This window comes from Topomyia yanbarensis, chromosome 3 (genome assembly GCF_030247195.1).
Source record: "Topomyia yanbarensis strain Yona2022 chromosome 3, ASM3024719v1, whole genome shotgun sequence".
Lineage (NCBI taxonomy): Eukaryota > Metazoa > Arthropoda > Insecta > Diptera > Culicidae > Topomyia > Topomyia yanbarensis.
In genome coordinates, this window is record NC_080672.1 from 110906001 (window position 1) to 110920024 (window position 14024).

Genomic DNA, 14024 nt, shown 5'->3' on the forward strand with positions numbered 1-14024 from the left:
ACTTGCAGCTTAACTGAATCTCTTCTTTCCCCCTTCTAAGGTAGGTTTAGCCATCCTAAGATTATTTGCTTGTCGTGAGGAGCGACCGGTGAATGCTCTATCAAACGCAAAGTTGCTTAGAATATTCGTATCGTTAGAGAGTATCCTATGCATTTGGATGGCGATCTGGAGCTCGTGTAATGCCTTTATTGGTAGGAACGAATCGTTGACGTCGTTGAACAAGGAAATGGTGGCATATAGATGTGGTTTCCTCAGTACTGCTTTTAAACATCGATTTTGAATGCATTGAAGCTCTCTTACCCTTGATTTACTTGAATTTCCCCATATTCCAACGAGGAAGTGCAATCTAGAGTGCACCAAAGCAAAATATAATGACTTCATCCAACATACAGGCACGAACGATGCGATTTTCCTAAGGACCCCGCAAATTGGAGTCAATTTCTGCTTTAGTCCTTCGATATGTGCATTCCAGCTCAATGTTTCATCCAAAATAAGACCAAGATATTTGTAAGTTACTGATCTCTCTATGCAAACTCCATCCACATATATTGGTTCGGTGTTGGATAAGTTTCTCCTATTTGAGTGAAACAGCATGTAAGTTGTTTTCGTCAGATTTAAAGACAGCACGTTCGCGTTGAAAAAAACTTGAAGTTTTTTAAGGTCCTGCTGTATGTAGCTTGTAATGAATGCTCCTTGCTCATGCTTGTACAGGATGGCTGAGTCATCGGCAAAAAATCTTATTTTTCCATGCAGCTGAAGACGGGAGAGGTCATTGATGAAAACCAAAAATAGTAATAGTCCCAAGTTGCTTCCCTGAGGGACCCCAATAGTAATCTCTCGTAGCTCACTATTGACTCCATTGACAGACACAAATTGGTGTCTGTTCGACAGATAACTTTTCAGAAGTGTCATGGAAACGCCTCGTATGCCACAACACTCGAGTTTCCGAAGCAATAGATTATTGTCAATTGCATCGAAAGCATTTTTAAGATCCAGGAATAAAACTCCCGAACTTTTTTTGTTATCGATGGCCCCATATAAGTCATCAATCAGCTCACTCGCCGCTGTGAATGCGCTCCCCGACGAAACCCATATTGATGCGTGTATATCTGCTTCGACGACTCCAGAAGACTCGTAATTCGCGATGCTAACAGCTTCTCCAGAATTTTATTAAGTACCGATAAAGTTGAGATAGGCCTGTAGTTATTGACGTTCTTTCGATCCCCCGACTTGTATAACGGTACAACACGAGCAGTTTTTAGACAATCGTTATGTTGTCTGGACCAGGAGATTATTGTGTGTCCAAGTCATGTATCAACAACACTATTTCTTGCTGTGTCGTGAGTTTCAAGAACACAGATGAGTTATAATTGGTAAAGGTGTCAAACTTTAGTATATTACGATCGCTAACGATGAATGAGGCAAGATTGTGTCCAACAGTGCAGAAAAAATCGTTGAATGAATTACTTATTTGCATGTTGCTACGATGATTCTCCAAGCAGATCATATCCTTTTCTTGATTACGTCCGAGAACATCATTGATTAGCTATGACTGCTTTATGGAACTATTTAGGAGCAATTTTTGGTAGTATTCTCGTTTACATTGATATTTTTTGACTTGAAGTTTTTTCGACACGTACTTCAACATTTCATTAAGACTATTGTCCATGGGATGTCGTTTACAGTTTTTCAATACCTTTTCTTTAATTTTAATTAGCTTCCACAACTCTAATGTCATCCATAGACAGTGTTTCTTTAACTTTACTTCAGCAGTTACCGTTCTAGTAACGTTATTGCGAATCTCATTGAATTTGTCCATTATGTGGCTTATCTTGTCGTTTGCGTTTGCATAAACTGGCATGATCTGCGCTGCTTCAAGGAAACGTGTGTTCAAGCATTCATGATCAACAATTTTTTTGGTTAATATCACATTATTTCTTTCGAAGAACAGATTGAATGACGTCAACACTATAGAATGATCGCTAAGAGTGGTTTCGATGGTTTCATTGATCATTTCTCGTGTCAATGCTGAAGAACAGATTACGTGATCCAATATATTGTTCGTCGCTGGTCGGGTTGCAAAGGTATTTGGTACTGATGTGTCATAAGAGCGCAGAAGACTAAAGTATTCTCTTACAGCATTATTGCTTTCTATATTCACGTGGATATTGGTATCTCCTACGAAGATGATGTCAAAACCTTTTTGTGTGTTTACCAATTTCTCTTCTATTACATTGACAAAATCCGTAAACCGAAACGCTGGAGGGCGATAGACCGCATGAAGAGCCAGCCGCCTATCTCGATATTTTAACTTCACTAATACGTAGTGAAATCCATCGTTTGATTCTACCTCGATAATATCCGATTGGATATTGTTGCGAATATATACAGCAAGCCCACCGTTGGATGCTTCGCGGCACGAAAAAATATTTTTATAACCGTCAAGTTTAAATAGACCAGTTCTACTTTCTTGCAGCCAAGTTTCCCCAAGTACTAAGATATCAATTGAGTCGCCATATCTGAGCAAAAATTCTTTTACAGAATCAAATTTTTCAAGGCTGAGCCCCTCACATTGCATTGGAAAAGTCTCAACATGGTGTTCAAGTTCAAATTACGTTTATTCACAATACAATCTTCAACACATTCATAAATATAGTTCTTTCCGTTCATAGTAGAAATACCTTTAAAAACACAGATAACGTATTACAATTCAACGACGTTTGGGAGATGGCTCGCTAGTAGAGGAGGAAGAGAGTGTAGATGTATTGATGTGTAGATGTATTCAGATGAATATCCTTCCGACAGCGAATGATTTCAAGTTTTGAATTTTGCGACTTTTTCACCAAAATAGCACCGTTACGTCCTGGCCAGACAAACTGCAAATTCAATGATTCTTGAATATCCTTTGATTCACGTAGTAATGAAAGGCCATGCTGAGTCATTTCGTCACGAATGATGATTTTTCCGGCTATTCCAGAGAAGCCGTCTCCCAGTGCAAACACCAATAGCTGACCATGACTTTTCTTTTTGGTAAAAACCATTTCCTTGAAGTGATGTTCACTGAAGATTAGTTTAATTGGTGGATTCTTATGGTTAACCTTAGGATCATGTAACCTCCTAGCATCAACTAAGGCAGCATCAGGAAGCTCACATCCCAACACAGCAGCGATGTTCAAAGCCACATCTCGTACCACTTCATTTTTTAAAACAGGCACTCCAAGAACAATGGCATTACGACAAACAGAGGATCTACCAAGACGATCTACTTCGTTTTCCAGATCGACAACCTTGGCACTTAACATATTATGCTGTTCCTGAACCATACCCACATCACATTTCAATTTTTCTTGACAAGTTTCCACAGATCGAAGCTCTTCCATCATAGTGTCGAATTTATTTGATAAAAATTTCCGGCTCTGTTCCACTTCTTTTATCGTCTCCTCCAGATATTTCCGAGTGATCAAATTCTCCTTCTTCAATTCTTGCACTTCATTTATCACCTTACGCAGCTCGTTAACGATCATATTTTCAGCTGCGGTTGCTCCATCGGATCGCATGTGGATTTCCTTACATGACACTGAGCAGAAGTACTGCTGATTCTTCATTTTCCGAATAGCACTTCCAATTATTTTCGTGCATTTGAAGTGATGGCATTGATGACATTGGACGCATTCAACCTTTGATGAATCAGCTTCACATTTACAACACATCGTACAGATGATTCCATCTTCCTGATCAGACATTACACGATGCGTATCGCTGTAAGGAAATCGATCAACGGTAACAATACGAGATGTAACAATGGATGATCAGCAAGCAGAATGTATTATCACAAACAGCGTAAATGTGTATGGCTCATTTTCCTCGTTCTACATCAGCACTCGAAGTGGTAACAGTAACAGAGTATCACCATAGCTCAAACTACACACAGCATAACTTCAATAATGCTTAGAATACATGTTATACTTGAATACTTGTTAAAATTCAATAAGATTTAGCGCGGATAAACTACAGACCAATAGCAGTGTACACCATTACTTCATCGTCTCGGATAGCCTCAGTTCCATTGACGCTATTCGCTCGATGAAACATGGAAAGCACTCCTCGTATTTTTTGGGGAAAATACGGGAGCTACTGAGTGCTTTAACTGACAACTCTTTCCAGATTAACTTGGTGTGGGTCCCTTCTCATTGCTCCATTCCGGGCAATGAGAAGGCGGACTTAGCTAAAATGGGTGCCCTAGAAGGTGACGTTTATAAAAGACCAATTTTGTGAATTTTTCAGTATTACTCATCAGAGAACCCTCGAAAGTTGGCAAACTTTGTGGAGCAGTTGGGAGCTAGGAAGGTGGCTTCATTCGATAGTCCCCAAGGTATCGATGAAACCTTGGTTCAAGGGGATGGATGTGAGTCGTGACTTCATTCGTGTGATGTCCCGACTCATGGCAAACCATTACACGCTGGATGCACATCTTCGGCGTATTGGGCTAGTGGATAGTGGTATCTGCGCTTGTGGCGACGGGTATCACGACATCGAGCACATTGTCTGGGCGTGCGCCGAGTACAGTTCCGCTAGGCCTCGGCTAATGGATACCCTGTGGGCCCGAGGAAGACCAACCAACGTCCCAGTTCGAGATGTTCTGGCAGGCTGCGATCTCCTCTATATGTCCCTCGTATACACCTACCTAAAAACCACCAACCAATATACAAATTTGACAACCTTTTTTATTTCTTGTCATTTTCAGAAGTGCCTTCTTCCGCCTGTACCATACACCCACGATGGTTTGATGCGACGCCAAGGCGACACCAAACATCTATCGAAAGAGCCAACAAACACGGGACCTACAGCACGAATATCACACGCACAACTTGAACTCTTTCCGAACCGCATCTGAGCCGTACTACGAAATCGTCTGGAGGAACCCCAACCGGCTCGAGGAGGGCCACCCGGCGTCCTAGTACATAATTTTGCCTGATGAAGGCCACCCGAATCTGTAACCTATGACGTTGATCTCCCGATGCATGAAACTGAAAGTTTAAAGTTTTCTCCCTCTCGATTGAAAAAAAAAAATGCTCGGAGGAAATTGACTGAAAATCCATCTTTTTTAACAGCCCGTGTTTAATAAAAGCTACCGAAAACAAAAAAAGATGCAAACGAATTTTCGTTCAATGCAAGTTCGATTAGTTTATTGTACGAAACAAACGTGGAACAAAGATCACGCCCATCTCGTCAAGATTCAACAAAAACTACTGAGACGTCAAACGAAACAACCGCAATTTCAGTCAAAGTAAGTTTGCATTATTTTCCTATTATTGTACGTAACGAGCGTCACGAATCAAAAAAAATAATTAAAGTAGACCCTAGAACAATGTAAGCGATAATAATTATTGTGTTAGATATTTTTCCAACATTTCAAAACATTTACCTAAATAATTAGCGTAATGATTATACGGTATTCAATTGAAGCGGACTATTGAGTGAATATTTGTATCATTTAGCACTTTAGATCTTCGATTGCTTATAACACTCTGATATAAAACATCGGTAATATGCGAACTGTTTATTCGGAATTCTCCATCCACACATGCAAACTATTGATATTGAAATTGCCATCATTCGCACAAAACACTACGCCAACTTAATAATTCATTCACAGCTAGGCCATCAATCAATAATGGCAAAAAATGGCTGGAAAATAGCGTGTGCATGCTAATGGGCCATCACATCCTCCCACGACCCCGTGAGGTACCCATCACAGCCGCGGTGTCAGGAAAGATTCGCGCCACACAATTCTGAATGAAGTTTTACCCGGACCCAACGATGGCTTATTAGCGATTGTTGCTAGACAATTTGATTTATCGTTGTCTTGTTACGCTTTTCGAAACGGCACAACAACGGCAGTATTGCCATTCTGGGGGGACACCTTGCATTGAGTCGTCGTCGCGTTGGATTCTAGATCGCGGTACCTATCCAAAAGTAACCACTGTCGGAAAGAAATCGGGGCAAACAGTTGTACGACGACGACGACAATAAACTAATTAGAAATCCCCGGATTGAAAGTTTAACATAATAGCGTTCAAGTGACACTAATTGAGTGGATGATTGCGACCGCAATAGACAACAACAGAATGATTGTCGACGGGGTACTTTGAATTAGAAGAGGTTATTAAATAACTCAGTGTTGGGATGCACAACGTGCTGAATATATTTATATTTAAGTTTACTATGAATATTTAAAAAAAAAATAAATGAATCAAATTCTGCGTATTAAAAATTCCAACATTGTATATTATGTGAGAATAATTAAATCTCCGATAATTAAACATCGAACAACGAACCAAAGGATGTCCAGCCAGGACACAGTTTGATTCAAATTTAATCACATCTAGTTCCAATACAACAACCGCCCGCATAACATTGCCCACACTGTTCCATTTATTTTGCCCTCTCATTATCTGCCCTGTCAACCACAAAAACATGAGCGCGGTTCACCGAAATGTCAATGGATGGCGAGCCGGTGGGTGTTTGTCATTCCAATTAAAAATTCAAATTAGTTGTGATTGATAGTGTTTTAATTCGAGTTCAACTCCACACGAATGCCGGTCAGATGAACGCCACGCAGTCGGCGGTTGAATGCATTGATACCCTCATTCATTGGCAACTTGCTGACGGTGTTTGTAGGGCGTGAAAAATAAGGAGACAGTAAACATCCAGGTCAGGGGACCACAACAGCCAAATACTCACTGTAATCACCGGAATCAGGCGGTGTTATTTGCGTGGTTCATCTATAGCCCCTAAAAATTATTCTGAAATTGCGAATGACTGAATTTCAATAGTTCGCCCCAATAGGTTTATGTAGTTAATGCTGTTTTCCGGCTTACGGTTATGAATGGAACAGAACACCGGTGGTAGTTGGAAGCTACAAACATCCGAATTAGTGTCGAATTTGATATGGTGCTTTGAGCGGATATTTAATTAATTTTTATTCAAAAACAAGATATCATTTGGATGATACACCCAGAACTAGGCCTTCGTATTTTTATACAATAAGGAACAAATCACTAGATAATTGTACTTTATTCGTAGGGTTGTGGGATCGTTAATACCGATCTATGGTCAGTACCGCAAAACCGGTAGACTAGAGTGGAGTCAAATAGGACAGTTTTTTTGCGAGCTGGCGCTATGGTATTTTTGCACTGATTTTGACAAACAAGAACTCGTTGGAAGGGTTATGCACAGTAATGATTTTATGCCTGGCTAAATATTTTTCAAGCTAAATCCAATAAGGCAAAGGTGCTTTTTTCGATGTTTTTAAAATCTGGGGGTACGATAGGTCACCATATTCTAGGTTAAATAAACAATGTATTCACCTAGAAAATCAGTGGCTCAACTTTTATTTGAAGAGTATGAATACTGCAGATTATTTAAAAATAAATAACAGAAATAATAAATGCAATCCATTGACTTCATTCATGTAAGAAAATAAGAAAGTGGCAAATGATGTGAAAAATCATGAAACCGCGGAAAGAAATGTTTAAAAAACATGTTTTTTCATCATCTGTGTCTGGTTTTGTACTAGCAAATGACTTCTTCGGTGTCCTCGTCGTCGCCAGAGTGTGGAATTGAAATTGTGTCTTCCAGCTCACATAGTTGCTTAGCTGTGCGATAATCACGTTTGCGCTTTGGGGCATTTTTTTAGATTCCTTTTCCTGTTCTTTTTCGATCATGTTTTTACTTCAACAAAACCTTAAATTATTATATTGTTTACTCACGCAAAATATCGGAAGAGGGCACGGGAATAGCTTTGTTGGTAAATCGATTGCCTTGTACGCAGCTCACCTGGATTCGAATCCCAACCCCGCACATTGGGTTGGAGATTTTTCCAAAAGAGATATCTCCAACCCAAAAAGAGACGAATAACCCTAAGGTTAAAACCTCTATAATCAAAACAAAACAAAAATATCAGAAGCACTTTCATTGATGACGAGAACTTTCCTTTTTCACGAGCACGCAATGTTTCGAACGGAACCTTAAATTGTTTAGAGGCTGATCGAATACTGACCTTATCTTGACCAGATACAATTGCGTTCTTTATGTCCTCTTCACTTAGTTTTGATGTTTTTCGCACGAAATTATGCACAATTTTTCTGTCAAAATAATTCAAATTTACATCATAGTAGTGACCTATGATGGACCCAAACGGCTGACCTATCGTGCCTCCAAGCGTATGTTTCATGTTTATGTCCGTATTTTTTTTTCAAAACCGAAAATATCGAAAACTTAACATAATACTCGTATTCAGCATTAATGTTTTCTTAAGAAAAATCTCAATTGACATTTTATACATTGATTAAATACAATGTACTGAGGACAAAAGAAAATGCGTTTCCGCAGAACAACGCACGGAAACATGAACGACGCTGTAACTAATCCGGCTGATCCATGGTAAGCCGAAATGACTGGCGTCAACGATGGTCTCTACCGTGTATCTAATTCACGCAACACGAGCGACTTCTGCAACAACATAGCAAAGATAATACCGTATACCTATTGTACCCCCATACCTAATTGACCCCATTCTACTCTACTGAAGAAAGATATGATACTTCAATAAAAACCTATTTTAGTCCACCTAGTGGTGCGATTGTGTTCAGTTTTCTCTCTTAAGCTTCCTCGTAATGGCCTGAGTGTGTCCCTTGAAGCGTGCTGTTACAAAACCGAAATAAGTGTTTCCTGGTCTCGGTAATCTTAGAAACTAGCAGGAATTTTCACATTGGACATCAAAAACACACAATGCATTTGCATTACGATTAAAGGTCAGACGAAACGAGTACCCGACGCGAGCAACCGTGAATAGTCGTGATGGGTAGGGATTGCTTAGAATTATACGCGAATTTTTCCCAATATACGCGACGCTAAAAATGCAAATGAAAAACTTGATGAAAGCTGAAAAGCGCGATCATTGGCACCGGTCCGTCGACAGATTAACGGATAGATCATCAGAGAAACAATGTTTCGTCTGGTTGCTACGGCCTACGTTGTGTATTCGATTCATCCTATGATTAGAACACACGGAACGTTTGTCATAGATGACTGCTATGCATCGCGTTTATGCAAATTATTATGACAGTAGTGGTGAGTGCAATCATAAAAGAGACTGCTGCAAACTTTCTCCCCTCAAAATTGATGGTTTTATATTTCCCTATCAACGACCATCAACCCACGCCGTTACAGTTACAGGAGGCTCTCCATGAAGGCACAAATCCCCGACTACATACGGGGAACGTGCCATTTAATCCAATATATTCTGATTCCTGATTCCTGGAGAAAACATGAGAGTTTTGAGTACTTTATCTGAACAATCACAGCACCTTAGTTTGAATTCTTTCGCTGTGCTGCATTCCGGGTAATGAGAAGACGGATTTTTGGATGAAGGTGATATTCATGAAAGATCGCGTAGCTTCAACGAGATTGGCAAATTTCGTGGAGTGATGGAAGTTCAGGAATCCCATAGGTATCAACAAACCTTGGTCTATGACAATGGATGAGAGTCATGACTTCATTCGGGTGATATCTCGGGTCATGTACAATTATTGTACGTAGAAGGCCCATCTCTGGCGTAATGAGGTCGTGGAGAGCGGTCTCTGCATTTGTGGCGGCGGTTATCACGATATTAAACATGTTGTCTGGACGTGCGCCAAGTATTCTAGTACCAGATCTCCGTAAAACGAATCCCTTTGAACTCGTCCAGTCCGAGAAGCTATACCAAATTCGTTACTGATACTTTTTGCATGTATCAGTCAATTAGCAGTTGGGAAATTGGATTCTGAGATTATTATGACTTTCATTGGTTAAATTTTCGATAAAAATACATTGAAAAAAAAAATCAGTTCGGACAACGAAAAGTTTTTTTTCAAATTACTTTTTTTTCCTTAAAAGTGCCCAACTAGAATTTTTGACGGTAGGTAGTTTGTGCGTGTGTTAACCGTTAGGCCACATTCCTCAACCTTTTGTTCGTAAAGCGAGGATTGAACAATAACCAGCTATTTAAGCTGGACTGGTGCGTCGTGGGAAACGAGTATACAGATAAGTGAAATCTACCTTTTTGATACATTTACGGCTTTTTCCCGTCTGCGCGGGTGCTGACCCCGTGCGTTGACGGTGTCGATGGCTTCCTCCCCGGATGGCCAAATGGAGATCGAGTCGACTCCTAAGGCTCTCCCCCGACCCAAACAATATCCAGAGCTCTCGACCGGTCCCTTTGTGGTCTTCTTTCGGCCCAAAACAAAATCGCTGAATCTATTACATATTTCAAAAGACCTGACGGAACGGTTCTCGGCTGTGATCGAAATAAAAAAGGTCCGCTCAGACAGGCTGAGGGTCGTGCTGACTAACTCAAAGCAGGCAAACGATATTGCTTGCTGCGAGCACTTTACGAAGGACTATCACGTGTATATTCCAGCTGTGAAAGTACAGTCTGAAGGCGTTGTCACCGATGACAGTTTGACATGCGAGGATCTGCTGCAGTACGGGGTTGGCCGTTTCAGAGACCGCTTACTTCAGCCAGTGAAAATACTCGAGTGCAAGCGTTTGCACTCAGTAGTAGTTGCGGGGGATGGTTCAAAAACGTACCCCCAATCAAACTCTTATCGGTTGACCTTCGCTGGTACCGCTTTGCCAAATTACGTCCTCTTGCACAAGGTTCGTCTGCCTGTGCGTCTGTTTGTGCCGCGGGTCATGAATTGCACAAAGTGTAAACAATTGGGTCACACAGCCACCCATTGTAGCAATAAGGCCCGCTGTGAAAAATGCGGGGAGAATCATCTAGATGATTCGTGCAGTAAGAATGCTGAGAAGTATCCTTACTGTGCAGAGAATCTGCATGATATCTCGGCATGTCCCGCGTACAAACTACGCGGGGATAAACTAAAACGTTCCCTTGCTGGGCGATCCGAACGTTCTTTTGCAGAAATGCTAAAGAAAGCTACACCACCAACCTCAACAAACATCTATGCTCACTTGCCTCCTAACGAGGGCGAGGCTGATGACCCACAAGAGGGAACATCTACTAGGGCGCCTAGAAGTTATAGGAAGAGGAGGAACATTTCCTCTCCTAAAGTTCGTTGTAAAGGCCAGAAGGTATCCCTTGACGGGACTCAGAAAGTCACATCTATTGGAAGTGTTGCAACCAAACCGAAGCAATTAGCTCCTGGTCTCGGAGGATTAAACTCAGAGAAGGAGTTCCCAGCACTTCCCGGAACATCAAAAATCCCAAGTGTTCCTCTGTTTCAGTTCGAGAATAATCGCGGCACTGGAATTATCAAACTCTCGGACATTGTGGACTGGATAATAAAAACTTTCAATATAACTGATCCTATTAAAAGTCTTATGTTAGCTTTTCTCCCTACAGTAAGAACATTTTTGAAGCAGTTGACTGCTAAATGGCCCCTCCTTTCAGCGATTGTATCCTTCGATGGCTAACTCATCGAACGAGGTCACGGATTTGATCACTGTTCTACAGTGGAATTGCAGAAGTATCATCCCGAAAATCGATTCCTTCAAAATTTTAATAAATAATTTGAGTTGCGATGCATTTGCATTATGTGAAACTTGGTTAACTTCCGACATAGATCTCAACTTCCACGACTTTAATATTATTCGCCTGGATCGAGACACCCCCTATGGAGGAGTGCTTTTGGGGATCAAAAAGCGCTATTCCTTCTACAGAATTAACCTTCCCTCGATAACAGGTATTGAAGTTGTCGCTTGTCAAGTAACAACCAAAGGCAAAGATCTTTGCATAGCTTCCATATATATTCCCCCCAACACCGCGATTGGGCATCGCCGGCTACATGACATCATAGAATCCCTGCCTGCACCGAGACTAGTTTTAGGCGACTTTAACTCTCACGGTACGGAATGGGGTTGCCTTTATGATGATAACCGTTCCTCTTTAATTCACAATATTTGCGACAACTTCAACATGACAATTCTAAACACGGGTGAAATGACACGGATTCCTCCCCCACCAGCGCGCCCAAGCGCATTAGATTTATCCCTTTGCTCGACCTCGCTAAAGTTAGAATGCGCGTGGAAGGTAATCCCTGATCCCCACGGTAGCGACCATCTGCCGATCGTAGTCTCAATCAATAACGGCTCAAGGCCATTGGAAACAATCAATATTTCGTATGACCTCACACGAAATATCGATTGGAAGAGCTATGCTGCCGCGATATCCGACAACATCGAATCTACTCAAGAACTTCCTCCGGAGGAAGAGTACAGCTTTTTGGCTGGCTTGATTCTCGACAGCGCGAATCAAGCTCAGACTAAGCCAGTACCCGGCGCGAACATACAAAAACGTTCTCCCAATCCCTGGTGGGACAAAGAGTGCTCAGACGTGTACGCAGAGAAGGCCGCCGCGTTTAAGACCTTCCGGAACGACGGGTTACCCGCTAGTTTTCGACAGTACGCGACGTTAGACAAGCGAATGAAGAGTTTGATGAAAGCCAAAAAACGCGGTTATTGGCGCCGGTTCGTCGACGGATTAACGAGAGAAACATCGATGAGCACTCTTTGGGGAACAGCCCGACGTATGCGAAATCGAAACAGTACTAATGAGAGCGTGGAATATTCAAACCGTTGGATATTCGATTTCGCCAAGAAGGTTTGTCCGGATTCCGCCCAGGCACAGAAGATCTACCGCGCCGCGTCCCGTCACGATAACGCGAACGAAACACCTTTTTCGATGGTGGAGTTCTCACTTGCTCTCTTGTCGTGTAACAATAAAGCTCCAGGGCCAGACAGAATCAAATTCAACTTGTTGAAGAATCTGCCAGACTCTGCCAAGAGACGCTTGTTGAACTTATTTAATAAGTTTCTTGAGGCAAACATTGTCCCACACGATTGGAGGCAAGTGAAGGTCATCACCATCCAAAAACCAGGAAAACCAGCCTCCGACCACAATTCGTATCGACCGATCGCAATGCTATCTTGTATCCGGATGTTGTTCGAGAAAATGATCCTATCCCGCCTCGACAATTGGGTCGAAGCAAATGGCTTACTGTCAGATACACAATTTGGCTTTCGCAAAGGCAAAGGGACGAATGATTGTCTTGCGTTGCTCTCAACCGAAATTCAAATGGCCTATGCTAGTAAAGAGCAGATGGCATCAGTGTTCCTAGATATAAAGGGGGCTTTTGATTCAGTTTCTATCAACATTCTTTCAGAGAAGCTGCACCAGCATGGTCTTTCAGCGACTTTAAACAACTTTTTACTAAACTTGTTGTCGGAAAAGCACATGCATTTTTCGCATGGTGACTTATCGACATCACGATTTAGCTACATGGGCCTTCCCCAGGGCTCATGTCTAAGCCCCCTGTTATACAATTTCTACGTCAACGACATTGATGAATGTCTTGACAATTCCTGCACGTTAAGACAACTTGCAGACGATGGCGTGGTGTCTGTTACGGGACCCAAAGCTGTCGATCTACAAGGACCATTACAGAATACCTTGGACAATTTGTCTGCATGGGCTATTAAGCTGGGTATCGAATTCTCCACGGAGAAAACTGAGCTAGTTGTATTTTCTAGGAAGCGTGAACCAGCACAACTACAGCTTCTATTAATGGGTCAAACTATAGCTCAGGTCTTCACAGTAAAATATCTAGGGGTCTGGTTCGACTCGAAAGGTACTTGGGGATGCCATATTCGATATCTGAAACAGAAATGCCAGCAAAGGATCAACTTTCTTCGTACAATAACCGGAACGTGGTGGGGTGCCCACCCAGGAGACCTAATTAGGTTGTATCAAACAACGATACTGTCGGTACTGGAATACGGATGCTTCTGCTTTCGATCCGCCGCGAACATACATTTCATCAAACTCGAAAGAATTCAGTATCGTTGTTTGCGTATCGCCTTAGGGTGCATGCAGTCGACCCATACGATGAGTCTCGAAGTCCTGTCGGGCGTTCTCCCGCTGAAAAATCGATTTTGGGAACTCTCATATCGATTGCTCA